Source organism: Mauremys mutica, chromosome 12 (genome assembly GCF_020497125.1).
Source record: "Mauremys mutica isolate MM-2020 ecotype Southern chromosome 12, ASM2049712v1, whole genome shotgun sequence".
NCBI classification, from domain to species: domain Eukaryota; kingdom Metazoa; phylum Chordata; order Testudines; family Geoemydidae; genus Mauremys; species Mauremys mutica.
In genome coordinates this window covers 17,841,266-17,853,825 of record NC_059083.1, presented here as the reverse complement: position 1 = coordinate 17,853,825, position 12,560 = coordinate 17,841,266, and the positions used below count along the sequence as shown (strand labels likewise).

General features: G+C 50.5%; 1 long non-coding RNA gene across 1 annotated transcript; it reads left to right on the top strand.

Annotated features, from left to right (window-relative positions):
- Positions 1-6,665: 6,665 nt before the first annotated feature.
- Positions 6,666-11,558, top strand: LOC123346329. Its single transcript, XR_006572971.1, has 3 exons — positions 6,666-6,800; positions 11,084-11,233; positions 11,472-11,558. It is a non-coding gene; the product is annotated as an uncharacterized LOC123346329 (long non-coding RNA).
- The last annotated feature ends 1,002 nt before the right edge of the window (positions 11,559-12,560 follow it).

Below are 12,560 nucleotides of genomic sequence, written 5' to 3'. Positions count from 1 at the left end.
AAATTTTTTTTTTTTTAAATCTAGACCTGTTATATGTTTTGGTGTAACTTGCATTATCCTTATGTTAAATTTGCATTATCCTAACAAAATATTTACTTTATTCATACCCCTTTGTATATCTCATTGGCCCTGACAACCCCCCCCCTGTAAATTTGAACACCCCCCCTAATTTCAGTTCCTGGGGAAACTACTGCGCCCCTCGCCCCGGGCCCGGCCCGGCCCCGCCTGCCTGAGGGAGTGGCAGAGACTCGGCTGGGAGTGACACCGGGGGGGTGATGGGCTGTGTCGGGGGCAGCTGTGGGTGACTCCTGCGGGGGGGTGTGTGTGCGTGGGGGGGGGTGATGGGCTGTATCGGGGGTAGCCCTGGATGAGTCTCGCCGTGTGTGCGTTGGGGGGGGGGTGATGGGCTGTATCGGGGGTAGCCCTGGATGAGTCTCGCCGTGTGTGCGTGGGGGGGTGATGGGCTGTATCAGGGGTAGCTGTGGGTGACTAACGCAGGGTGTGTGTGGGGGGTGATGGGCTGTATCGGGGGTAGCCCTGGATGAGTCTCGCCGTGTGTGCGTGGGGGGGTGATGGGCTGTATCGGGGGTAGCTGTGGGTGACTAACGCAGGGTGTGTGTGGGGGGGTGATGGGCTGTATCGGGGGTAGCTGTGGGTGACTAACGCAGGGTGTGTGTGTGGGGCAGGTACCTAGCGCCTCCCTTCCCCGCAGTCTGTACGAGAACCTGTGTCTCCCTGTTTGGCTGCAGACTTTAAAGCCTATCATAAAGTATCCACATTTCCTCATATAGTGTTTATACAGACATTTCACAATGATATTAAGCACCAGGGGGTCATTTGTTTTCAGAAAAACCTCACCCCGTACTCTCGTATAATACAGTACTATTGTATCCAGTCAGTTGATTCAGTTGATTATCACATGAAGTTCAGACCAGTAAATCTTTGCAATGGACCCTTCTGAAAAATAAAACCCAGAAGAGCTTCTCTCTCCTGCTGGGCGTAGACACCAGGCTGTCTTGTCCCCCGCTTCTCAGTGTGAGCTTTGATGGGTCTGTGTGCGGCTTGAATGTAAACTGAGTTAAACACACAGTCCTTCACTTAGGATCAATCTGTTTAACAACTCCCCCGGCATATGGAGTTTGAACTCATTTTAGTGACCATTCCAGTGTACGTCCATAACTCTTAGCAACCATCACGTACATATATCACACAAGGATATGAATGGTCAGAGAGTTATCAGTTTTCAAATGATACCTCACAATGTGTATTTTGCACAAAGATTGTTACAGTCGTGTGTAGGGTGTGAATACTGGGGTCTAGTGTAACTGCACACATGGTCTGTCGGCACCAAAGATGAGGAAGAACTGGGGTATGACGGGGAGCCAGTCTAGGAGGCGGGGGGACAGGGTTCAGATGACCAGTCGCAGAAACACAACAAGGAGAAGGACGCTGGGAACGGTGGCAGACAGACTGGCACCATTCGGACTGACAGTGGTAGTGAAGTTCACCACCTTGAAAGTCACACCAGGCACGTTCTCCTGGATCCAATCGTTGTGGGCGTTCGGGCGGTTGTAGACCCCGGGGTAACCAGGAGCAACAGCAAGTTCATAAGGAGATGGCAAGCCTGCTGGACAGGCAATAATTAAAGAGTCAAACAGTCCCTGGGTTGAGGAGGTCGTTTTGCTGATGTTTACAGGGAGCTCCTCCCGAATGTGGGGGGGCAGAATGGGAGGAAGCACGAAGGGGCTTGTTTGAAGATTTAACCAGGGAGTGATGGGGGCTAGCATCATGGGCCATGTAACTGCGAACACTGTGTGCCCTTAGCCCAGGGGTGGGCAAACTGCCCTGTCTGCAGGCGCCGCACCTGGAGCTCCCATTGGCTGTGGTTCCCAGCAACGGGAGCTGCAGGGACGGTGCTTAGGACACAGACAGCGTGTGGAGCCTCCTGGCTTTCCCTATGCATAGAAGCCGGATTGGGGATGTGCTGCTGCTTCTGCGAGCCACACGGAGACATGGCACTCGCGTTTTTGTCGCTCTTATCTGGACTCTCTGCAATTGGGCCACATCTTTCCTGAAAAGTGGTGCCCAGAACTGGACACAAGACTCCAGCTGAGGCCTAATCAGTGCGGAGTAAGGGCAGAAGAATCACTTCTTGTGTCTTGCTTACAACGTTCCTTCTCTTGCCTCCATATTACAAGTGGCAAACAGAGGGAGACTAACCCCAGGTTTTTAAAAGGTATTTAGGCCACATAAATCCCATTGGTTTCAATGGGAATTAAGAACTGAAATCCCTTTAAAAAATCTGGCCCTAAGTGATTTGCTCAAGATCACAAAGGAAATCTGCAGTGGAGGCGGAATTTAAACTCAGACCCCTCAAGTCTTAGATGAGTGCCATAACCTCTGGACCATCCTTCCTTTCTCCTGTGTGTGTCTAATGACGTGTTTCTGTCTATCTAACCCCAGCCATAACCATGTCTCTGTCTATCTATCCCCATAGAAAAACATCCGTCTGTCTAGTGTCTACCTGTCTATCACCTTTTCATAATTAAAGCAGGAGCTATGCTACGTATAAGAAGTCAATTAAAACCACAAACTAGGAATAAACTCTGATAAGTTCAATAATCAGCATTCTTGTTGAAATCAGTAAGATTATGTTCACACTGGTTCACTGTATATTAACTGAAGAGATATGAATGAAGAGCCAAGTTAAGCAGCAGGAGCTGAATTAAAACTATGGGTGAGACCCTCATGCCTACTCTGGCTTCTTGCACAGCCTAAAACTGGAGTTCTGCAGTGGGGAAGCAGAGACAGCAAGTGAGTTTGGAAAAGCTTCCGCCTCCAAAGAAAAGGACCCTAATGAATACCAAGTAAAACATCTCCCTCTCTCCCGTGCTCACATGCAGTATCTTATCATCCTGTACAACCTATGGCTACAAATCTCTATAATTTACCGTGAGTGACTGGAGACAGTGGCAGGACCAGTCTGTCCTTCTCAGAAGATAGTTCATTAGCAGAGTCATAAAGCAACTTCCTAGAGAATCTCCACCTAATGGGCCACAATGAATTGCAGGTCAAACAGCATCAAGAAAGATGATTCCCTTGGAAGCTAGGTGGGTCCTGATGATCCTGTTCCTTCTCCCGCTTCAAACTAAGAAGAAAACTCAACTATGCAAGAGAGATTTCATTCCATTGTTGGTGTGTATCCACCCCGAACCGATGAGACCTTCCATGGGGGCAGAGAATGGTGCACTGGGGAAGCGCAGTCCATTCTGTACTGTCTTTATTCACAATATTCTCTTTCCAGAGCTGTCGACTGGGAATATTTCACCAGCACAAAACTTACTCTGGGAAATTTTAAATGAAAATGTTTGATATTCAAATAAATGAAGCACCTTTTTAGAAAGAAAAAAAAGAAGAAAAAACCCTCCATTAAACAAGATTCTTTGAAACCAAGGGGTCTTGCCCCAGCATGCGGAGCCTGACTCGACTACATGAGGTCCCTTCCACCCTACATTTTCATCTTCATATGCACAGCGTATGAAATCTTTTAACTCGTTACAGCACAATGGACCAGACACGCGGTTGGTATAAATCACCATAGCTCTGCTGATGCTGATGGATCCGTGACAACTGATGCCAGGTGATGATCTGTCCTGATATTCCCAAACTCTGACATGCAGCGTTCAGGATAGTTTAGGCAGTTGGTCCCATTTCACTGCAAGTTATTTTGTGAGAGAAAACGAAGACAACATTTTGGGGTCAAAAGCATCAGCACTTTGAGAACAGAAAAACCATCTTTTCTCTTGGTTGACAGAATGGATTTTGGAGTTTTCCTCGGGTATTAGAACTGCAAGAAAAATTGACCTCTCATCTTAGTCTTTGCCCCGTAATGTTAAAGCTTGTTGCAAGATAGAGATCTCTCTCTCTTGAACTCAAATGGATTGTGTAATGGGAGGTGGGGTTTATTTGTTCTGCCAACACCAGGGGACAGAATTCCTCAGAGCTCTGAATCACAAGTCAGGCACAAGCGGAGTGAGTGTGTCGTTAAAATACCAGTTGCATTTCCTGGCAGCAGGAGGTAGTTAGACACCAATATATGGTCTTCAAATATTGTTCAAGTTCTTAGACATGTTGATGCTTCCTTTTGTCTTTCCCTCTGTTTTATGCAGTTCATGTATCTGAAAATCCCCCCTAGCAAGAAGCACGTCCAATCACAAATACACTTAGAGGAGCACGGCAAGATTTTAATCAATATCTGCCAGGATTAGAGCTGTGAAGATGGTTTCTTTCAGAGCAGCAGGACTAGACGTCTGGATGTTGCACAGCCAAAGGGCAAGGAGCATTCTGCTGCTGAGCGCTGAGCGAGAAGGAACATTTGCAGCAGCAGCATGAGAGGGTCCAGGACTCCAGTAAAAAGTCAGGAAATGCACCTGCCCGTGCCCGTCCGATTCAGATCTCGATTGAGTGCTGCCAAGGCCCCCAGCAAAGAGCCTGTCATGCCACATGCCATTTAGCTGAGCCCTGGTGGGATCCTTATCAGGCAGGATAATGAGGGTGATGCTGCAGCTGGGAACAGGGAAGATCCTGCCAATGGCCCTAAAGGCCAGGATGTGACCTCACATCAGATCAGGAGGACCAGTTTGGAGACGATAGCAGTGAAAACTCTGCAGAGGGGGATGTGCCTGGCCAGAGACTGGAAGTCCACGTGGTTACTGCAGCTCTCTAACCCCTCCCTCCCATTGTTTTCTAGAGAAATTGGACTTTCAACACTGAGGATTTGGTAGGTTATGGCCAAATCAGTTACTGTCCTGGATATTATGCCCTTCATTGCTGTGTGTGTCTGGGGGGTTGTGCAGATGCCACAACATTTGCATGGCCTCCTCTCCCTTCCCCTCCCCTCCACCAGCCTCTGCTGGGCACAATCCCAAGTGGATGCAGGGCACTGGGGGGAAAGGTTTTGCAAAAGCCAGCTTTGCTGTTTATCCAAGAGTTCAGAGTATGGGCTGTACGGCTTGTGCTGAAGCCCATGGTCGGTAGCAAGTTCACAACTAGAAATCAGTGCCCCTCGGTCCGTTTCACCGCAGGCAGGCAGGTGGGGGTGGAGGGGTTCAAACACGGCTTGGATCAATGCTCTCCATCCTAGCTCAGGCTTTGGTTGGTTTCCTTCATTTCTCTCCCAGTCCTGGTAACTTATTCTGGAAAGTTTCTCAGGCAGCAGGAATTCTCCATGGCCTTTCAGGAGAACTGGGAGTGCAAACCTGCTCAGGCCTTCATAATAGCCAGGTCCCTACCAAATTCAGAGCTCACTTTGACTAGTTTACAAACCTCTGGCCTTGAAATTGACCAACGTCACCATTTCGATGTTTCCACCTGACATTTCATGGTATTGTAACCATGGGGGTCCCGATCAACCTGGGAGAATGGGGGAGTTCAGAGGTTGTTGTGGTGGGGTCACAGCATTGCCACCCTCACTTCTGTGCTGCCTTCAGACCTGGGCTCCAAGGGCAGCAGCCAGCAACCTTTCTGAAGCTAGAGGAGGTTCCCACATGTGCAGGTGGGGCCCTGCTGTTGGCAGCACCTCAGCTCCTACCGACTACTTGGGAGCACCTTGGCTCCTACCATTTTCGGGGCATCCAGAGAAATGGACCCTTGAGCCCCAGAAAGAACTGCAAGGGAAGCCCTGAGCACTCACTGCAGAGGCCAGGCAGAAGCCCCGAGCCCAGGCACCTAGAGCGCCAGCAGGAGTGGGGAGGGGCATGAAAGTCCTGAGCCTGGTGCCCCAGCACTGGCTGCAGCCACAGGGGGCCAGAAGCTCTGAGTCCGGGCACCCAGAGACGTGAGTGGAGCAGAACTGCCAAGAGCAAAGCCCTGAGCCCAACGCCGGGCTGATGCAGCGCACTCACTTCTGCATTGCCTCTGCAGGTGCGTCTGATATCCCCACGGAGAGGAAGTCCTGTCCCCAGCCGGGCAGAGAAACAGCTAGGAGGCCCCTACTGGGTTCTCCTGGCTGAGGAGTCCAGCAGGACGGGGAGATCGGATTTCACAGGGCAGGGCTAATTCGATCTAGCCAAAAAAGGCACAACAAGAACCAACAGCTGCCAGCTGAAGCCAGAGAAATTCAAAGGAGACTTAGGCACACAGTTTTGACAGTGAGGGAGACTAGCCACTGGAACAAATTACCCAGGGGAGAGGTGGAGTCTCTGTTTCCTGGTGTCTTGTCGTCAAAACTGCCTGTCATTCTGGAAGGTGCCTTTTAGTGACTTACAAGCAATTGGGCTTCATATGGTGCAAAGTGCGTGAAATTTCATAGCCGGTGAAATAGAGGCCACATTAGGAGACTGAATTGTTTCATAACCTCTATGAAAAGCTCAGTGTGGGGTGCGGAACAGACTCTGCTGTTTTGCTGGGTGGCCTGGCTGGTCCCCAGAATCAATATTGAGCAAGTGGGGTGATCCAGGCTGCAGCTCAAACATCCAGCTGGGCTGGCCAGGGGCAGACATCAGGCCTGCCAGGCAAAGGTGGGTGCGGCAGTGACTTCACAAAGGCCTTTGGCAGGAACTCAGCCTATTGGGCAAAGATGATGAGGTGTCTGTGACCTCACAGAGCTCCCTTGCCAACAGCCAGGCAGGACAGGGATGCGGGGCAGGGGGAACCTCGGAGAGCCCTGTAGCCTTGCTGCTGCAAGCCTCCATCTCGTGGTCTCTCACTGAGGACCAAGAGTTGCTGTAGGAGAGAGTCTGTGCGTGTGTTTCTCATTTCTGTGTGGATTTATTTCAAAGATATTGTCATCTGTGTAGAAGGTAAGAAAAAATACAGGCTCTAAATACAAGATAGGGGACTCTATCCTAGCAGATTCAAAGGCATCACCACCCTCCTAGGGAAAAAGTTTGTGCTAATATCTGAGCTTTCCACCCTGCAACTTGAGAGCATTGCTCCTTGTTCTGTCATCTGCCAGCTCTAAGATTTCGCGAGAATCAATCTTTCATTAGGAAAATAATTCAAAAACGCAAATACAAAACACTTTGAGTGAAATCAACCCCTCCTGATCTTTAGTGTCTGGGAGTGTGGGCCTTGGGGGCCAGACTGAGACCCTCATGGGCTAGTAACACCCAAGAAGCCAGTAAAATAATTCCAGTTCTCTTACCATCCAAGCCTCCCTAATCCAAGGAACAGCTGAGGGCTGAGGGAGACAGAATGTCTAACTCATGACTGAAAATACAAAGATGTGTTATTGGCTTTGGTTGGGGGACAAGTAACAAATCTGTTGGGATTCTTGCCCCAAACAACAATCGCCCATTGTCCTTTAGAGCACGAGGACCCTAACGCGCCTGACTTGCTCAAATCTCTCTCCTGCTAGGGCTGAGAGAATTTTCTCCATCCCCCATGATACCGAGGGAAAGAGAAAAGAAGTGACCTCTCTGGTCACACAGCAAGGGCATGCCAGAGCTAGAAAGAGAAGCATAAGAAAGAAGTTGTATCAAAATGTTTTGCATTTCAAACTAACACATTTCTTAAACAAAGGCAATTTGATGTGTGGTTAGTGAAGTGAAATGATACATTCTTGTCTCCACGAGTTTCTAGATTGATGAACCAGTAGATCTATCCCCTAGTTTTTATCCCTAGATTGAGGGAGGAAAACAAGTTTGCCTGTTTTGTGAATTCCCAATGGCTTTCTTGAATTTCAACAAACTAGTTGATTGAACTGAACGATTTGAATAAACTGAAAGGAAGACAATATTTTCTGCACCTTTCAAGGAAGCTACTGCTGCCCAAAGCTGGGTTAGCATTTCAGCTAGCTTTGCTTCCGGGGCCTTAGCTATCACATCAGTGGTGCGACTGTCTGAAAAGCTTGGCAGTGAACATGTTCTACTGAATGTTATTTTTTCTCTTCTATTTAAATTATTTAAAAGATTGTCATAAATTGGGCCCTTATCAGAGGTTGTCAATTTCCAATATAATTATGACAGTGAGGGAGACTAGCCACTGGAAGAAATTACCCTGGGGAGAGGTGGAGTCTCTGTTTCCTGGTGTCCTACCATCATAACTGGTTGGGAAGGTGCCTTTTAGTGAATTACAAGCAATTGGGCTCAATAGGGTGCTAAGAGTGTGAAATTTCATAGCCCGTGAAATAGAGGCCACATCAGGAGACTGAATTGTTTCACAACCGATGCCTCTATGAAAAACTCAGCGTGGGGTGCGGAACAGACTCTGCTGTTTTACTGGGTGGCCTGCTTGCTCCCCAGAATCAATAATGAGCAAGTGGGGTGATCCAGGGTGCAGCTCAAACATCCAGCTGGGCTGGCCAGGGGCAGAGGTCAGGCCTGCCAGGGAAAGGTGGGTGTGGCAGTGACTTCACAAAAGCTTTTGGCAGGAACTCAGCCCATTGAGCAAAGACAATTAGTTGGGAATTGGTCCTGCTTTGAGCAGGGGGTTGGACTAGATACCTCCTGAGGTCCCTTCCAACCCTGATAGTCTATGATTCTATGAGTGAGGCCTCTGTGACCTCACAGAGCTCCCTTGCCAACAGCCAGGCAGGACAGGGATGCGGGGCAGGGGGAACCTCGCAGAGCCCAGGAGCCTTGCTGCAGCAAGCCTCCATCTTCCCTTTACCAGTTAAAGGTTATGAGCAGACAATGGCTGGAAGTTGAAGCTAGACCAATACACACTGGAAATAAGGCGAGGAGCATTTTTAACATCAGAGTTTGGAGCAATTCACTGAGGGTTGTGCTGGATTTTCCACAACTGGCCTCTTTTAAAATCAAGCTTGGGTGTTTTACTAAAAACCTGTTCTAATTCCTATGGGAATTATTTTGAGGCACATTCTATGGCCGAAGTGAAACAGAAAGTCAGACGACAGTGGTTTCCTCTGGGCTTGGAATTAATCTGTGACTCGCTGGGGGCGTTTGGAATGTGGCCATTTTGCTTCCCTCTTCCTCCTTCCCTCTTGTCCCTTCTTCTCAATTGGAAAACGGGTCACCAGAAAAGCCTGATTTCCACCCTGTGCCCCTTCCATTCGTGCTGTAAGCTGAAGGGCATTGTGACTTGAGAGTGAATTCAGCCAGTCAGTGCTAACTCTCCACAGGTGATTTGCATAAGTCAGTAAATGAGCCTGCAGGTTTCCGTGGGAGCGATGCCCAAGGCAGGGCTCAGGCTTCGGATTTATGCTCAGGGTTAGTGGAGTCAGGGAGCGACAGGTGGCTGAGTTACCTCTGGTGTCACAACGTTACTGCTCAGGTTCCTCTGCCTGCTGCACCACCTGGGCAGTGACTGTCAAGGGGAAGGTTTTGTGGATTTGAAACTTAGAAACCAGGAAGCGCAGGAGAGGAATGGCTTAGAGAGTTTGGCAGTAAAATGTAGGTTTTGTGGCAATATCCTGTGCAATTGCTACTGGATCCGGGATGGAGACAGCATTCCTGCCCCTCCCACCACCTCTTAGCTGGGCCTACATAAAAGAGACTAGCTAGAGTTTTGCACACTTGTTTGTTTGAGGCTGAGCAAATAAGGCCCAACAGATTACTGCTAGGATGAATTTTGCTGCCTCCTCTCCTTGACTAGAATACAAGCAGTTTCTGATTCTCTCAGATGAAGTAGTTCTTTTAAAATCAAGGGCAAGACCAATCAGTGGCTTTTTCACAGCCCAACCCCAATCCCCCCAAAAGAGATTTTATTTTTATTTAAACTGGGTGTTTTAAATTTATATTGAAAAAGTTTTTTTTTTAAACTTATCCAGTATAAAATTTGAAATGATGACAAGTGATGTTAAGGCCTCTAGTTGCTCCAGCCTATTAAAGTAATTTAAATAACTACATATATGAAGAAGTCCATGTTTGCTGCCAAGTGTCAGAGGAAGTCAAAGCACTGAACTGTTGGAAGTCATTGCCTAAGCACCTGGGCGTCCAGAAGTTATTGAAACACTCAGCCAGATTTTGGCAGCACTAGCCTCTTCTGCGGGTGCAGAAAGAATATTTTCTTCATTCCAGTTGATGCAGCTACTTCATTCAAATGTAAGAAACTGATTGGGAGTTCGAAAAGGATGAAGGCTTCTTTTCCCCTTGTAAAATATGAATAAAGGCTAGAGAGGAGGAGGTGTGAGCTACTACTTCTAAAATCTGGAAGGACATTATGAGCAGGAACAATCAGTTCAGGGCACGAACTAGAGATACTTCTTTACCTCAGTTTGTTTGAAATGAAACCAAATGGTTGAGTCAACCTTTTTGTTTTTCTGTATCCTGCAAAACCAGCAAGTCAACATGTTTGAATGGATCCCTATTCCTAGCATCATAGAAGACTAGGGCTGGAACAGACCTGAGGAGGTATCTAGTCCAACCCCCTGCTGCAGGCAGGACCAACCCCAACTTCATCATCCCAGCCAGGGCTTTGTCAAGCTGACCTTTTAAAAACTTGTAAGGATGGAGATTCCACCACCTCCCTAGGGAACCCATTCCAGGGCTTCACCACCCTCCTAGTGAACTAGTGTTTCCTAATAGCCAAGCTAAGCCTTCCACAGTGCAACTTGAGACCATTGCTCCGTGTTCTGTCATCGGCCACCACTAAGAATTTCATGAGAATCAATCCCTCATTAGGAAAATAACTCAAAAATACAACTACAAAACATTTGGAATGAAATCAATCCACCCTGACCTGTAGTGTCTGGGGGTGTGGGCCTCTGAGGCTAGACTGAGACCCTCATTGGCTAGAACCACCCAGTGAGCCAGTAACAATATCCACTCCTGTTACCGTCCAAGCCACCGCAATCCAAGGAACAGCTGAGGGCTGCAGGAGACAGAAGGGTGCTGAGAGGGTCTAACTCATGACTGCCAACCCAGAGATGTGTTATTGGCTTTGGATGGGGGACAAGGAGCAAATCCGTCAATCACTACAACAGGTCCCACTCGGAGCCAGGGAGACTGGGAATCGAGTCCTGCTGGCACTTCCCAGCTCTGGCTTTCTGGAGGAGGAGGAAGACCCCAGCTCCCCTAGCTGACCCTGAGGCACCTTCTGGGCCCAAATGGAGGTGGCCCCGGGTACAGCTATGGAGTGTCCCCAGGAGCGTTCCGCTAGTGGCATTGTATTGTTTTCACAGCCAGTTTCGATATCTGGTGTCTACCCCTTGCCCTGCTGGCAGGGCATTGAGCGGCACCCGTTGCCGGCCACCTGGGTGTGGAGATTGAAGAGGGTGAAGAGAGGAGCAACCCTGAGCATCTGCCATCCTGCTCCATCTGATCTAGAATAAGTAAGTGGAGTTCTCCAGAACCATCCCCAGTGTGGTGGGAATATCCCACCACTACGGCTCCCAGCCTGTCCCTTGTCAGGGTTTGTTCCCCAGGTTGAGGGTTCCTGTGCCCTGGGGTGGGATGTGTCGGGAGGAGAAATTGCCTCAGCAAAGGGGAGGTGGGCAGGGGAGCAGGCAGGCTCGTTAATGAGAGGCTGCTTTGAAGCCAGACTCATGGCTGCTCCCCACTCTGTTCCAGGATGGAGCGAATCAGGCAGATGCTCAGGAGGAAGGCCGGGCAGGTGGCTCCACAGCCAGAAGACGACATCAGGCAGCCTGCCCAGGCAGAGAGCGGCCCCTCTGTCCCCGCGGGCGGGGAAGAGGCTCGTGGCCAGGGGAAAGGGAGGAGCTGCTTCGCCTGCTGGAGGAGGCGGAACACAGTAGCTCCTCTAGCTGACCCTGAGGCACCTTCTGGGCCGAAACGGAGGTGGCCCCGGGTTCAGCTGTGGAGCAGAGAGCCAGGGGAGGGCAGGAGCCGGGGACAGCAGCTCTGGGGCTTCCTTTGCAGGAAGCCAAGGAGCCAGGAGCTGCGCCCCAGGGCCCAGCAGGAGCCGCCAACCACCATGGCAGCTGAGGGGCCCTGCACCAGCCCAACCCTGGCCCCCGAGGAGCCTCCCGCCAGCCCCAGCCTGGCCCCAGAGGAGCCTCCCGCCAGCCCCAGCCTGGCCCCGGAGGAGCCTCCTGCCAGCCCCACCCTGGCCCCGGAGGAGCCTCCTGCCAGCACCACCCTGGCCATGGAGGAGCCTCCTGCCAGCCCAGAGCAGGAGTTGAGTGACTGCGGCGCTGCAGACACCAGCAGCTCCGCATTCTCCTGCGGGGCCAGAAGCTCCTCCGTGCGGTCTGGCAGCCCTGTCTTTGAAGGCTCCTTCTTTGGAGGTGAGGGGAGACCCAGGGGAAAGGGAGGAGGACTGGGGCGGTGGGGGACTAGTAACACCCTGTGCCCATCGGCTCGCCAAGGCGCCGGGACTGACCCACGTGACCCCACTAACACCAGTGGGGGTGGCACAGACACGCCCCATGGCAGGGGATGCTGGGCGGAGTTGGGGAGCTCCAGCCTCCCTGATCATGTTGGGGTGGGGGGCTGACTGCCACAGGGCCCTGAGGCTGATGGGGCTGAGGGTGTCTCTGGGAGGGGCAGGGTGGGGCCCTGGCCGCCATGGGGCTCCTTACAGAGAAAGGGGAAACATGGAGCCTTCTCTGTCCACTGCATCCCCCCAGCAGCAGAAGGGATTAAACTTTCTCCTTCCCTCCCTGGTGCAGATACCCCCAGTGCCCAGGTGTCGTGGCC